This window comes from Streptopelia decaocto (genome assembly GCF_964273445.1).
Source record: "Streptopelia decaocto genome assembly, chromosome: 4".
Lineage (NCBI taxonomy): Eukaryota > Metazoa > Chordata > Aves > Columbiformes > Columbidae > Streptopelia > Streptopelia decaocto.
The window spans coordinates 28,299,022-28,311,161 of NC_138658.1; positions in this window are offsets into that span (position 1 = coordinate 28,299,022).

Here is a 12,140-nt window from a genome sequence, read left to right on the forward strand (position 1 = left end):
AATGACATTCTTACAATTCTCAGAATTCCTTACCAGCACTTGGTGTTTAAAAACAAAACAAAACAAAACAAAACAAAACAAAACAAAACAAAACAAAACAAAACAAAACAAAACAAAACAAAAATGGATGAATTAAAAGCCCAGATTTAATGTTAAACCACAGACTGGGCCTTGCATTTCAAAAGGCCTCTTTTATTCTTCATAAAAGGCAGCAGAAATATTCTCTTATTTATAGGGGAAAAAATTAATGAAACAGAACAAGAGGAAGTGCAGAGTATTGCATCTGCGTAGGAACAACCCCAGGTTCCAGTAGAAGTTGGGGAATGACCTATTAGAGAGCAGTGCAGGGGAAAGAGACCTGGGGTTCCTGGTGGACAGCAGGATGACCATGAGCCAGCACTGTGCCCTTGTGGCCAGGAAGGCCAATGGCATCCTGGGGTGGATTAGAAGGGGGGTGGTTAGTAGGTCGAGAGAGGTTCTCCTGCCCCTCTACTCTGCCCTGCCCCTCTACCGCACCTGGAATATTGTGTCTAGTTCTGGGCCCCTCAGTTCAAGAAGGACAGGGAACTGCTGGAGAGAGTCCAGCGCAGGGCAACAAAGATGATTAAGGGAGTGGAGCATCTCCCTTGTGAGGAAAGGCTGAGGGAGCTGGGTCTCTTGAGCTTGGAGGAGACTGAGGAGTGACCTTATTAATGTTTATAAATATGTAAAGAGTGAGCGTCACGAGGATGGAGCCAGGCTCTTTTTGGTGACAACAAATGGTAAGACAAGGGGTAATGGGTACAAACTGGAACACAAGAGGTTCCACTTAAATTTGAGAAGAAACTTCTTCACAGTGAGGGTGACAGAACACTGGAACAGGCTGCCCAGGCGGGTTGTGGAGTCTCCTACTCTGGGGACATTCAAAACCCGCCTGGACACATTCCTGTGCAATCTCATGTAAGTGTTCCTGCTCTGGCAGGGATATTGGACTAGATGATCTTTCGAGGTCCCTTCCAATCCCTAACATTCTGTGATTCTGTGATTCCACACAGCAGGAAAAGGACATATCACAACATGTGCTGGGACTGCTGTTCCCTCTGAAAAACATGATAGAACAGGGTTTCCTGTTGGAAAATGAGCAGAGCCTACTTAAATTATTGGATTAGATCATAATTACCCTATCTGGGATTAGGACTAAATACAAGTGCTTTCACTCAACTACTTGTCCCTCAGGATAGGCAGGGAAAATTAGAAAAGCTCTATATTGCTCTATGTTTGCTCTATAAAAGTTCTATGTTTCAAAAGTGAGGGAAAATCTTTCTGCTGTGTTTACTCTGATCTTCCCTATGGATCCCAGAGGTACTCAAGTAGCACTACTGATTTGAATCCAGGACAAGCAAACTCTCAAAACTACTTTCAAATACCAAAATAGCCAATGACCCCCAAACTACCATGTCATCAATGAACCTATCCTTGAACCATCTTTCAGTCTATAAATGAACCTTTCTTCCACTCCCATGGCAATGTTGTTCCTTTAATAAGCTTTGAAATGGAAACTTGTCAAAGGCTTTTTGAAACCTCAAATATATTTTGTCGAAAGCTCACTAACATTGCAACTCCTCCTGTATGCTATAAATAAGCCACATTAAATAGAAATGCCTTTGATGCTTTACCTGTGTACATACTCTTAATAGCCAACTAACTGCATGCTATACATTTCAGAAGCTGCATCTTAGGTGGCTTCAAAATATTTTTTAACACTCTTTGTTAGTTCATTCTTGATTTTTTTTATCACTATGTCATAGAATAACATTTCTCTTCCATTTGGGATAAAATTGATGAAAAACTTAGGTTCCTTGCAGCATAAAATTCCATGGCTTAATTTTGCATTGCACAAGAAAGGGATTCACTGCATTTACTGGAAATCTGCTGCTTTTTATGGAAGAGAAGCAAAAAAAGATCAAAGATCCCTCTTCACCTTTTGACCACAACATGCATTTATACACCTCTAGTAATATCCTTTTTCAGCTTTCACTATTCCAAGTGGATGAGAACAAGTCTATTTAATCAGTTCTCATAAAAAGTCTGCTCCATACCTTCGGTCACCCTTGTTCTTCCTTGTGCCTTTCCTAGCTCTACAAAATCCTTTTTAGAAGACACAAAGAAAATACACTGTCATGAGGCAGGCACAACAAATTAAAGTGGCACAATGATGTTTTTTATTTTTCCCTTAATTTTCCCCCAAATCCCTAACATTGTATTCATCTTTCTGAACAATGACAAATAGAGATGAGGTTTGAGAAGATCCTAGACAAGCAACTCTGCGATCTCTTTTCTGAGCAGCTCAGTTAGAGCATTCTACTATGCACGTGTACTCCTGAAACTGTTTTCCATATACACACCTTCGCATTTCTCAGTGCTGAAATTAATCTATTTCATTAACCACCACCCTACTCTTTACAGTCAGTTTAATTTAGAATAATTATAAATTAACTTTGTCATCATTACCTTGATTTGCCGATCACTTATGATAATAATGAACAGCAAAGTCTCAACAGTCACAACTGCATATTTGGAGGTTGGAACTGGGTGATTTTAAGGTCCCTTCCAACCCACACTATGACCTACCTGATGTAGAATCAAACATTTATTTCATATCTCTTTAATAACTGTTAATCCAGAAGACAGCATCCCCTTCTGTAAGAACACCTATTCTTTAAAAAAATGTAGCGAGGAACATTCGTCTCAGATGCTTAGAAAAATCTAAGTACATAACACCTATGACTCTGCCCCACTGTTTACTAATTGAAGAAAAGCCTCTCAGATTTGAGAGGCATCATTCCCTCTGAAAAGGCCACACTGATTCTTCAGTTGCTGAATGTATTGATAGCATTTGCTGTTCTCTCCCTTTTCATTGTATCATCATATATGCCACCAATGACAGAAGTCAGACTTGACTATTAACTCTTTGGCATCCTTCTTCAAAACTTCACTGCATTTTCTGTTTTCTATTTTCCTGGACACAGGCTGATCAAAACAATAGGTTACATATCACCATGAATACTTTGGCAAATTCTCCTTCCAATTTTCAATAAATACCACCTGAATCTGGCAATTCATTACAATCTATTTTAGCATTTTTTTTTCTAATGCCTCTTCCATTGACACTTGCAATTGAGGCAATGACTCTGACTCAGGCCTCTCTCGAGGCAGCCTCAGGCCCTTATAAAAAGGCTGATGTAAAATCCTTCTTAATAAACAATGACAAAAATAATTTCTGCTTTAACATAGCTTTATCTCTTTTTAGCCTCTCTTTGTTCATCAGTCACCTATCTAATCTACGAACAGAGTACTGACACAATCCCTCGGTTAAACATTTTAAAAAATAAATACATCTACCAGAAATTTTAATGTGTTTCACAAGCTACTTCTCAGGTTATTTTATGCCAGCTGCTAGGATCTGCTTGCATTTAACCTGACAAACTTCATGATCTTTTCCAAATAATTTAAACTAAAGTTCAGTGCAGAAGCTGTCTTATCTGTGTCTTTTCCCTAGTTCTTCTTTATCTGTGTTTTCTGTGTTTAAATCTTCCTTTAAAACTTCCTTTACTGCTGAGGAGAACAGTGTTACAATGTACTACTTTCTATTCTGTATTTCCATTTCCTTTGGTTATTCATTTACACAAGCCTTCCTACCTCCATCCAGAATAAGAATTAATGTTATGCTTCACGATTTCAGTGGTTAAAGACTTTAACATATCAGTTACTAGTCTTTATTAATCTTTAAGATCAATGGAATAATGAAAAGAGTAGTATTACTTATGGGAAAAAGCCGAAGCCGCAATATTTGAAGGCAAAGTTAGCTCTCATTTCTACGGGAGGAACAACTCACCAAAGAAGTCACTTGCATTTAGGGTTTTGAGAGAAATCTCAAGGATCTAATCACTAATTCTCACTGAAAGTCAGAAATAACCGAATGAGGGATTTACCAAGGCTTCTGTGGAAATATCGCCATCTGTCCGCAATCTTTGTGGCTACTACCTCACTACTACTGAAGTACGCGCGCTTCACACATGTGACTGAAGCCCCTTCATAGCATTACAATGCCTTTTCAGTGATAAGAAAACTGGAATGGTCTCCTAAAACATAAAGCTGTCAAACAAGATTGAAACATCTTAATAAGCTTAAATATAATGTTCAAACAGAGAATGAAGACAGTGACCAGAACCCTGGATATTTACTTAAAATTACTGGCACCAGAACAAAAATAAATCTCTCTGGAATAATTTTGATGTGACATTAAACACGACCTTTTAAGTAACTGATTGAAATGGGATTCCTTGAAAAAAATAAACAGATATATACAAAATGTCGAGTTAAACACTGCATCCATTATAGAATCATAGAATACCACTTGGAAGGGACCACAAGGATCATGTGGTCCATACTCACAAATTAATTCAGATTGTGGTGTTTCATTCTCTGCATCAGATGTTGCAGAAAGGGCAAGCTTATTTGGCAGAATAACTGAGTGAATAAAAAGAAAAAAAAATTACCTATAGTTTCCTACCCTGAATTTGTAACTTTCTTTAATTCAGAGGACTCAACTCTCACCCATTCCTGGAAGTTTCATAAAAATGACATGAATATCATGTAAATTCTTCATTTCCTAAAGCCATATAACTTTGTTCCAACTACATAAAAGAAAGCTGACATTGTATAACCAGGTGATGAAGTTGTTCAGCTGTAAAGCCAGGAACAGAGGACAAGAGCAACTCTGAGGCTATCAAGCAGAAAAAAATGCTTAGAATAAGATTTGAAAGGAAAGAAATATTCAGTGAGTGGTTTACAATCACACTTAGTAAGTATTTTCTCATGCATTAAATTGTAGGATGCTCTAGACAAACCTAACAAAACCAGTTAATGTAAATGGCCTTCAGCTTTGGAGATTTCACGTCTTTTATGTTCCAGAATAAAAGTATTTCTAGATGTTTCTTATTGGGTTACAGAGAAAGAAGAACTATGATGTTTTTAAACTGTCCCCAAATAGGGGTGTGAGATGGCAGTGGAAGAAAGCTTTTCCAAGGGCTGTAGTCTGAAAGGTGGTAGCCTATTGATTGACTAAGCTAGATCCTTATTGAAAACAAGTCACATTTTGATCTATGCAGTCACTATTTGACCTTTCTAAATCAAAGAACAAACTGTAGTGCAAGGCTCTGAAGCATATTCACACTTTAAAATAGCACTCAACAGTAACTGCTGCAGTCCCACGGCAGCACTTCAGCAATGCAATCAGATCCAGCAGATCCCCTGGCCATAAAAGACACACAGTAATGCATCACAGCGTGTAAATCAACTTCTACAGCTTCCTACAGACACAGAACCAACCAGGTAATGCACATCTTCACACAGGTCTCATGGAAGTTTTGGGCAGTTTAAAACACAATGTGATTCCATAAATAAGAGACAGACTGTTTCCACCCTCTTTACACAACATACAATGGGCAATATAATGGAGGGGTTTCAATGTGTCAGATGAAATGGCTCAATAATATGCTGAAATTTTCACAAATGGATGAGAAAAGCTTTTTTAAGTACAGCTGCTGGAAAGCTTTTGTTAAATAGCAAAAAGAAATCTGTTCTGTGATCTGTCAGGAAGGAAAACCCTGGCAGAAACAGCTGTTTGAACTGAGCATGATCTGAGCAGACCAAGCTGTTCTCTCTGGGGCGTGTGTGACCTCCTCCTCCACCCCAAGCAGCCAAGCAAAACCAAAATGCATGATCCACAGATACAAAACTGCCCAAATCCTCAAGCACAGGCTTAGGTAAAGCACCAACGAACATACAACCATAGCACATACGCTGCTCATAAAGCTCTCCAAAGTCTGGAGTTCTCTGGTAGGAGTTGTATATGCAATGGATAGCAGCCTATTTCCATTCACACTGAAATAAAAGTTACCACATTTCCTTCCTTTCAGAGTAATATATGTAATTAAAGTCCATCTCATAAGAAAACAATATTCTTCTGGCACTTCATTTCCTTCCATTCATGTTTTGAATCGATTCACGGTGGTGGGTTGGTTTATTTGGGGTGGGGGGTGGTGTTTTCTTGTTGGTGGTGGTTTTTTGTTTTTTGGTTGGGTTTTTTTTTTTGTTTTTTGTTTTTCATAAATCTGAAAACAACTTCCAAGTTTTAAATCACAGTCTGATTGCAGTTGTTATGAAATGGACTTCACTTATTATTTAAATTTCCTGTCATATTCATTTTCAAAATGCAGCCAGAGTAACAGGGAAAAAGAAACTAAACAGGCAGCACGAGAGTCAGGTAATTCTGAAAGAACGAATGTGCTTGGTAGAAAAGCAAATGGCCTGTGTTTCAAATAGGGAACTCAGTTCAGTTTAGAATTGAATACTCTGCTGAAACATACTGCAAATTTTTCTCCAAGTGACCCCAGCAAATGTAATTCATGGCTTTTATTGTTTATAAGTAAAACTGAGACTGTGGGTATTTTTATAACAGGACTTTCTAAAGAAAACAAGATTTTAGAATAAATCTGATGGTCCCAAAACACATTTGATCTTGAACTAGCCAACATTTTGGTTTCTGGTTTGAGAATATGTTGGGAGTGCTGTAGAGATTAAAGAAGTGAGTAGTACAAAAGTACAACAAAAGTATTCCTGCTTTGGTAAGGGGTGGTGAGATATGGAAAGGAGGACATGAGGTAAGAGCTAACCATTCCTAGTGCCATTGGCTATTCTCAAGTCATCTACAGCTGGAAACCTTTCACCCAGACAAATCCAAGGAATAAGAATTGTAAGAAAAGGGAAAGAAAAAGTTTTATTTGCTTTGTTTTAAACAGACACAGAAGTCAGGCTTTCTGATTTTTTTTTCCACTGAATTATATAATTTGGTAATAAAGGCACCTCTACCCAAGAACCTTTTGATTTTCTTCTTCCACTGGAGCTGCTTGAAAAATCCCCTTTGTCTAGAAGTTATGATTTCAAGAAATGCAAATATAATCTCTCTAAGCGCAAACCTAAAATACATTACAACATCACAAAGAGCTAAATCCAGAGGGAAAGCTACAAGCATAAAAAAAATGCTAACACTTGCTTCGATAGCTTTAGCTCGGTATTATCAGATGCATGTTCACCAGGGAATCATCTGGTTACTGGGATTTTACACATCTGCCAGCAAAAATGGTGTTCCAAATGCAAATGGAACAGCTCAGGAAAGCTACGTGTGCTTCTGAATCCAGGGGAGGCTAAAGGCCACAAACAAACACACAGGTTTTAACAAAACACACAGAGCAAGATTTCAAGGTGTGCTGGAGACAATATATTAAGTATTCTCTCGTGCTTCATATCATTCATTTTCTCCAGATCAGTTATCTCGTATTTCATAAGAAGAGAAGCTCAACTAACATTAATATGTAGAGAATTCCATAGGGCAATTTATTTAAAAGGCAAAGCTGCTAAGGAGACATAAATTAAGGATTTATTCTGTTAAACCATAGCATCAGAGCATCACAAAAGAGTGGAGGCATGTCATGTAGAAGCGCATTATTATTTACCACTGCTTCATGACAATACAGTTGACTCTGTCAGGTGAGCCATTGCTAGAGATACAACCAAACTGACTTTACCAGATGGTTTATAGAATTATAGAACAGTTTTGGTTGGAAGGTACCTTCCAAGCTCATCCAGTCCAACCCCCTGCCATGAGCAGGGACATCTTCACCCAGATCAGGTTGCTCAGAGCCCCACCCAGCCTGGCATGGGATGTCTCCAGGGATGGGGCATCCACCTTCTCTCTGGGCAACCTGGGCCAGGGTTTCACCACCCTCAGGGTCAAAAATTTCTTCCTTATGTCCAACCTGAATTTCCCCTCCTTTAGTTTCAGACCTCACTTCCCTACTGTTTGAATTGCCCAAACATTATTTATTCATTTAATTTGCACAGTGGTTAAAATAAATAAGGAATTTAAAAGGTAGGAATTAAGAGAACTGCCATGAGTCAATGAAATATCAAAAAGGTGATGAGGTCATCAATTAAAATGTTCCCTTCAGCAAACAGTAAATAAATGACAGTGTGAACTGCCATTTGGCTCTGGAACTGATGCCAGCACCGCTCACCTCAGTGGCTGCCAAAGAATCATTGATTCTGAGGGATCAAACTCTCTGCTAGCTCACTGATATCAAAGCAGAGAGATTAACCCTGGACTGCAATCCAGAGAAAACTGTTGCAGGATCCATCACTGCTTTTGATCTATGAAGGCGAGATTTACCTTTGGCAGCTCCCAGGGATGAGGCTGGTAGAACAGCTTGAACTCAGATGAATATGTCCACTGTAGTTTTTTTATCAAAACCCCTCTAAGAATCTTACTAATTCCATAAAACTTTTTAAAGCCTTTTTGTGAATACAAAGTACTTTTTATTTATCCTAATTCAGTTGTTATGAGAGCCAGTCAACTCACTGAAGGATATCCAGATCAGGCCTGTGATTATATATTAGGCATGGGGCTACCAGAATGACTTGAAAATAGTATTACATTGCATGCTGTAAAGCAAAATTAAAAGAAACAATGGATAATTATTGTCTCCTGTTACACTGTCATGTTGAGCTGACTTTACAAATCTCTGCTACCACAGCAAAAAGAAGGTGTAACCAAGACTTCCAAAGTATTATCATTTTTAATCAAGGGAATCACATCCATTAATTATTTGTTCACAATAAACTTCTTCAAAACAACTTAGTTGAAGGGCTTACAGATGATATTTTAGTTTTGGCATCTCTTGCAAAGATTTTCAAGTGGAGAGGAGGGTTAAGGCCCTCAGCAATATATAACTGACTCTGAGGCCCCAATCAATAAAATTACAGCCAACAAACCTTGTGATAACGACTTCAGGTCTCCTCAGAAGAGAAATATTTTAACTCCTAACAAATGTTTCATGCTGAGTTTGAGTCTATTATTTTTATTTCTGTGAGTCATCATATGATATTGTTATACATAAAACAACACTGCATTCCTGGGAAGTGCAGAGTTATCCCTTCGTGTGCCTTGCCACCTACTCCAGGCACCAAGCTCCACTTTTTATCTGACAAACTCAAGACTTCTGTCACATCAGCAGCTTGCATTTTTAGGCTTTATTATTGATACTTTCTTACTGGAATGAGAAATAGCTTTCTCAAAAATATTCACTCTGGCAAGAAATAAAAGATACAGCACAGCTAGTGCTACTTGTAGCATGAGTTTGTGAGTTGTCTGTCATTCCTTCTCATATACTACCTTCTTCAAGAGTGCAGGAAAATTCTCACATCTCAGGTCTATCAGATTTTTCACACACCCAAAAAACCTCTGTTGATATTTTTTTCCCACAGAGAAAAACAAAGATTGCTTGCAGTCATACCTCATTTCTTGCCGATTTTTCTAAGTCCATGTGATTTATTTTCAAAACTAAAACTCTTTATAAAGCCCAGAGTTACCTCCCTGCCTTTGGAATCCTATACATTATTCCCTTCTATACAAGAAAATCTCTTCTACAAAAAGAACGAGTATGCTGTTCTTACTCATTTAGTTTAACATGCTGAAGACTTTCATAGTCCAGAAACCTTCCGAAGAGGGAAAAAAAAAAAAAGTAAAAGGAAACACTATACATCTTCAGAACCTTACAGCATACTAATTTAGCTGTTTTCTCAGGAAGGATGAAGCTATTCACTTCATTGAAAGTGTTTCAGGTTGGGAACCAATAAAACCCAACAGGTCAAAAGCCATCTTTTTGAAAAAAGCATCGTAACATTAATTTTAGTTTTATTTATACCTTCCCCCTGCTGTAAGTTTCAGAAGACTAACCCAAGATCACCTTGTGAATGAAATTCAATAGTTTTACTTGGAAAATAATTTGCTATAGGTGAGAATAAAGTCAACTACGTGAAAGCAGAGTAAAAGATTCTGTATCTTCTTTTACCAAAACCAGACCAAAACAATATTAAGCTTCTGTTTTCAACTGGAATTATATGTTTTTATAAGAGTCACAGTAAATATTGTCATATAATCATTGAGCATATAAGAATATAATGCACTTTTCTCCTTTTAAGATCAACTCAACCAGCCTCTGCAATGAAACTAAAAATGAAAAATTATCAAGGTCATACTCTTATGCCCTTGATGACTTCCCAGAACTCCATCCAAGTTCCCTTGTGCCTTTCAGTGACAAGCCTTCAGAACGCTCTGGGGAAATTATTCCAGTTGCTGTTTCTATACAAAGTAGAGAATACGACTGCTCGACAGCAGATTGACTCTGATTGCACATCTCATATTAGACAATCCAAACGCTCAGCAGAATTTGCAGAGAGAGACTATTGACTTACTGTCCGTGTGTCTCAAACCAACAACCTGTAAATCATATGACAGAGTATATGGGGAGCTTATTTCTGAGGCCAGACAGGAAGATAAAGAAAAAAAGATGCCCCTAAAAAAGATTGAAACTCAAATCATTGATTTCTTGAGACAAAATTAATAGAGGGTTTTTTTCTCATCCTCTACAGTTAAATCTCAGACTTGTCTCCTAGTGAAAAATTTTCTGTTGGCTAAAAATCAAACAGAATACCGAGTAATCTTTAAGGTATTTTCTTCTGTTAAACTCATTAAATCCAAATCTAACTCTTTGTGGTAGTTTAATTTGGGGGGGTTGTTTGGTGTTTTTTGTTTGTTTGTTTTTGTTTTTTGTTGGTGTTTTTTCCTGTTTGTCTGTAGTGAATACTCTCAGATCAAAACAAATCTCAGAATAATGTAAGCATATGAAATCCATACACCAAATAGAAAAAAACAAAAAAAAAACAACAACAAAAAAAAAAAAAAACAAAAAAACAAACAACAAGGGAAAAAAGAAAAAAAAAAAACAAAACAAACAAAAAACCCACCACAAACACAAAAAAACCCCAGGCATTTAGTATGCCAAACATTAAATGTAGTTTATGGCTAAGAATTGTATCATTAAACAAAAGTAAAATTATGCTTAGAAGTTCTAATTCAAAGGTGGACATTTCTCAATGCTTCTTTATTTTATAAGAAATTAAAATACTTCTAAAATATTGTAACATAAGCCTCATTCCAGTGTTGGCTGCCTTGAGCTCTACCCTATAATTTATCATCAAGCTACACGTTCTCCTCTTGACAGATTGGTAACTTCGGCCCTGCTGCTTACAAGATCCAAATATGAATCAAACGTGCGTGTGAAAACTTTGTGGCAATTAATTCTAATATGGTCCAGTTATATCTTGTAATGCTGTAAATGTGCCTGTTCTGAGCACTGGTGCATGCAAATGTATTTAGACTGAAAGAAATATCATGGAGATGAAAGGAAGGTGAGAAAGGTGAGAAAAGGCAGAGCCCTCATCCCACACCTGTTGTGTGAACAGCCCGAGACAAAGGGTCAGCCTGAGGATCTGCTGAGGCCTCAAAACATTTAAAAAACAAATAATATTCTAAAGTCTTACAGTACAGATCCCTAAGGAACCACTGCCTATTTCCGTGTTGTCATAGAAGGTTCTTCTTTTCCAGCAAGACCTAAACTTTGAAAGCTCTTTCTCGAAAATTTAAGCTGAAGCAGGCCAATTTGGAAGCGGTGGAAGAGCTGAAGAGGGATCCTGTCTTGAAGTCATAAGACTTGTATATCCTCAGCACTCACAACCAAAAAAAAAGACAAAAATCTTTCTAAGTGTGAGCCAAAATAATTTTTGAACTGATGTGTACATCTATTATAGAAGTCTCAAGTTCCACAAAATGGAAAATGTTAAGCCTAAAGGGAAACATTTTAATTGGAATGAAACTTCAGAATAAGGTATTTTAAAATCCATCATTCACAGCTGCTGATGAATTTCAGAAATTTTCCATTTCCGATGTAAAGATGTTAGAGTTTTAAATATCTAGATTTTTATATGTTTCAATCTGCGACTGAGACAGATTTTTTTCAATTTTCCCATGTAAAACATTTTTATTTTCCAAAGAACTAAAAAGAAATCACATTTTTAAAAAATCATGTTTCAATCTCAATATAGTGATTATTACTTCTACTAACACACTGACAGAACTCTGCATGAAGCTTCTTTTAAATTAATATTTTTTGTGGTTCAATTATTGTTAAAGCTGACTGACT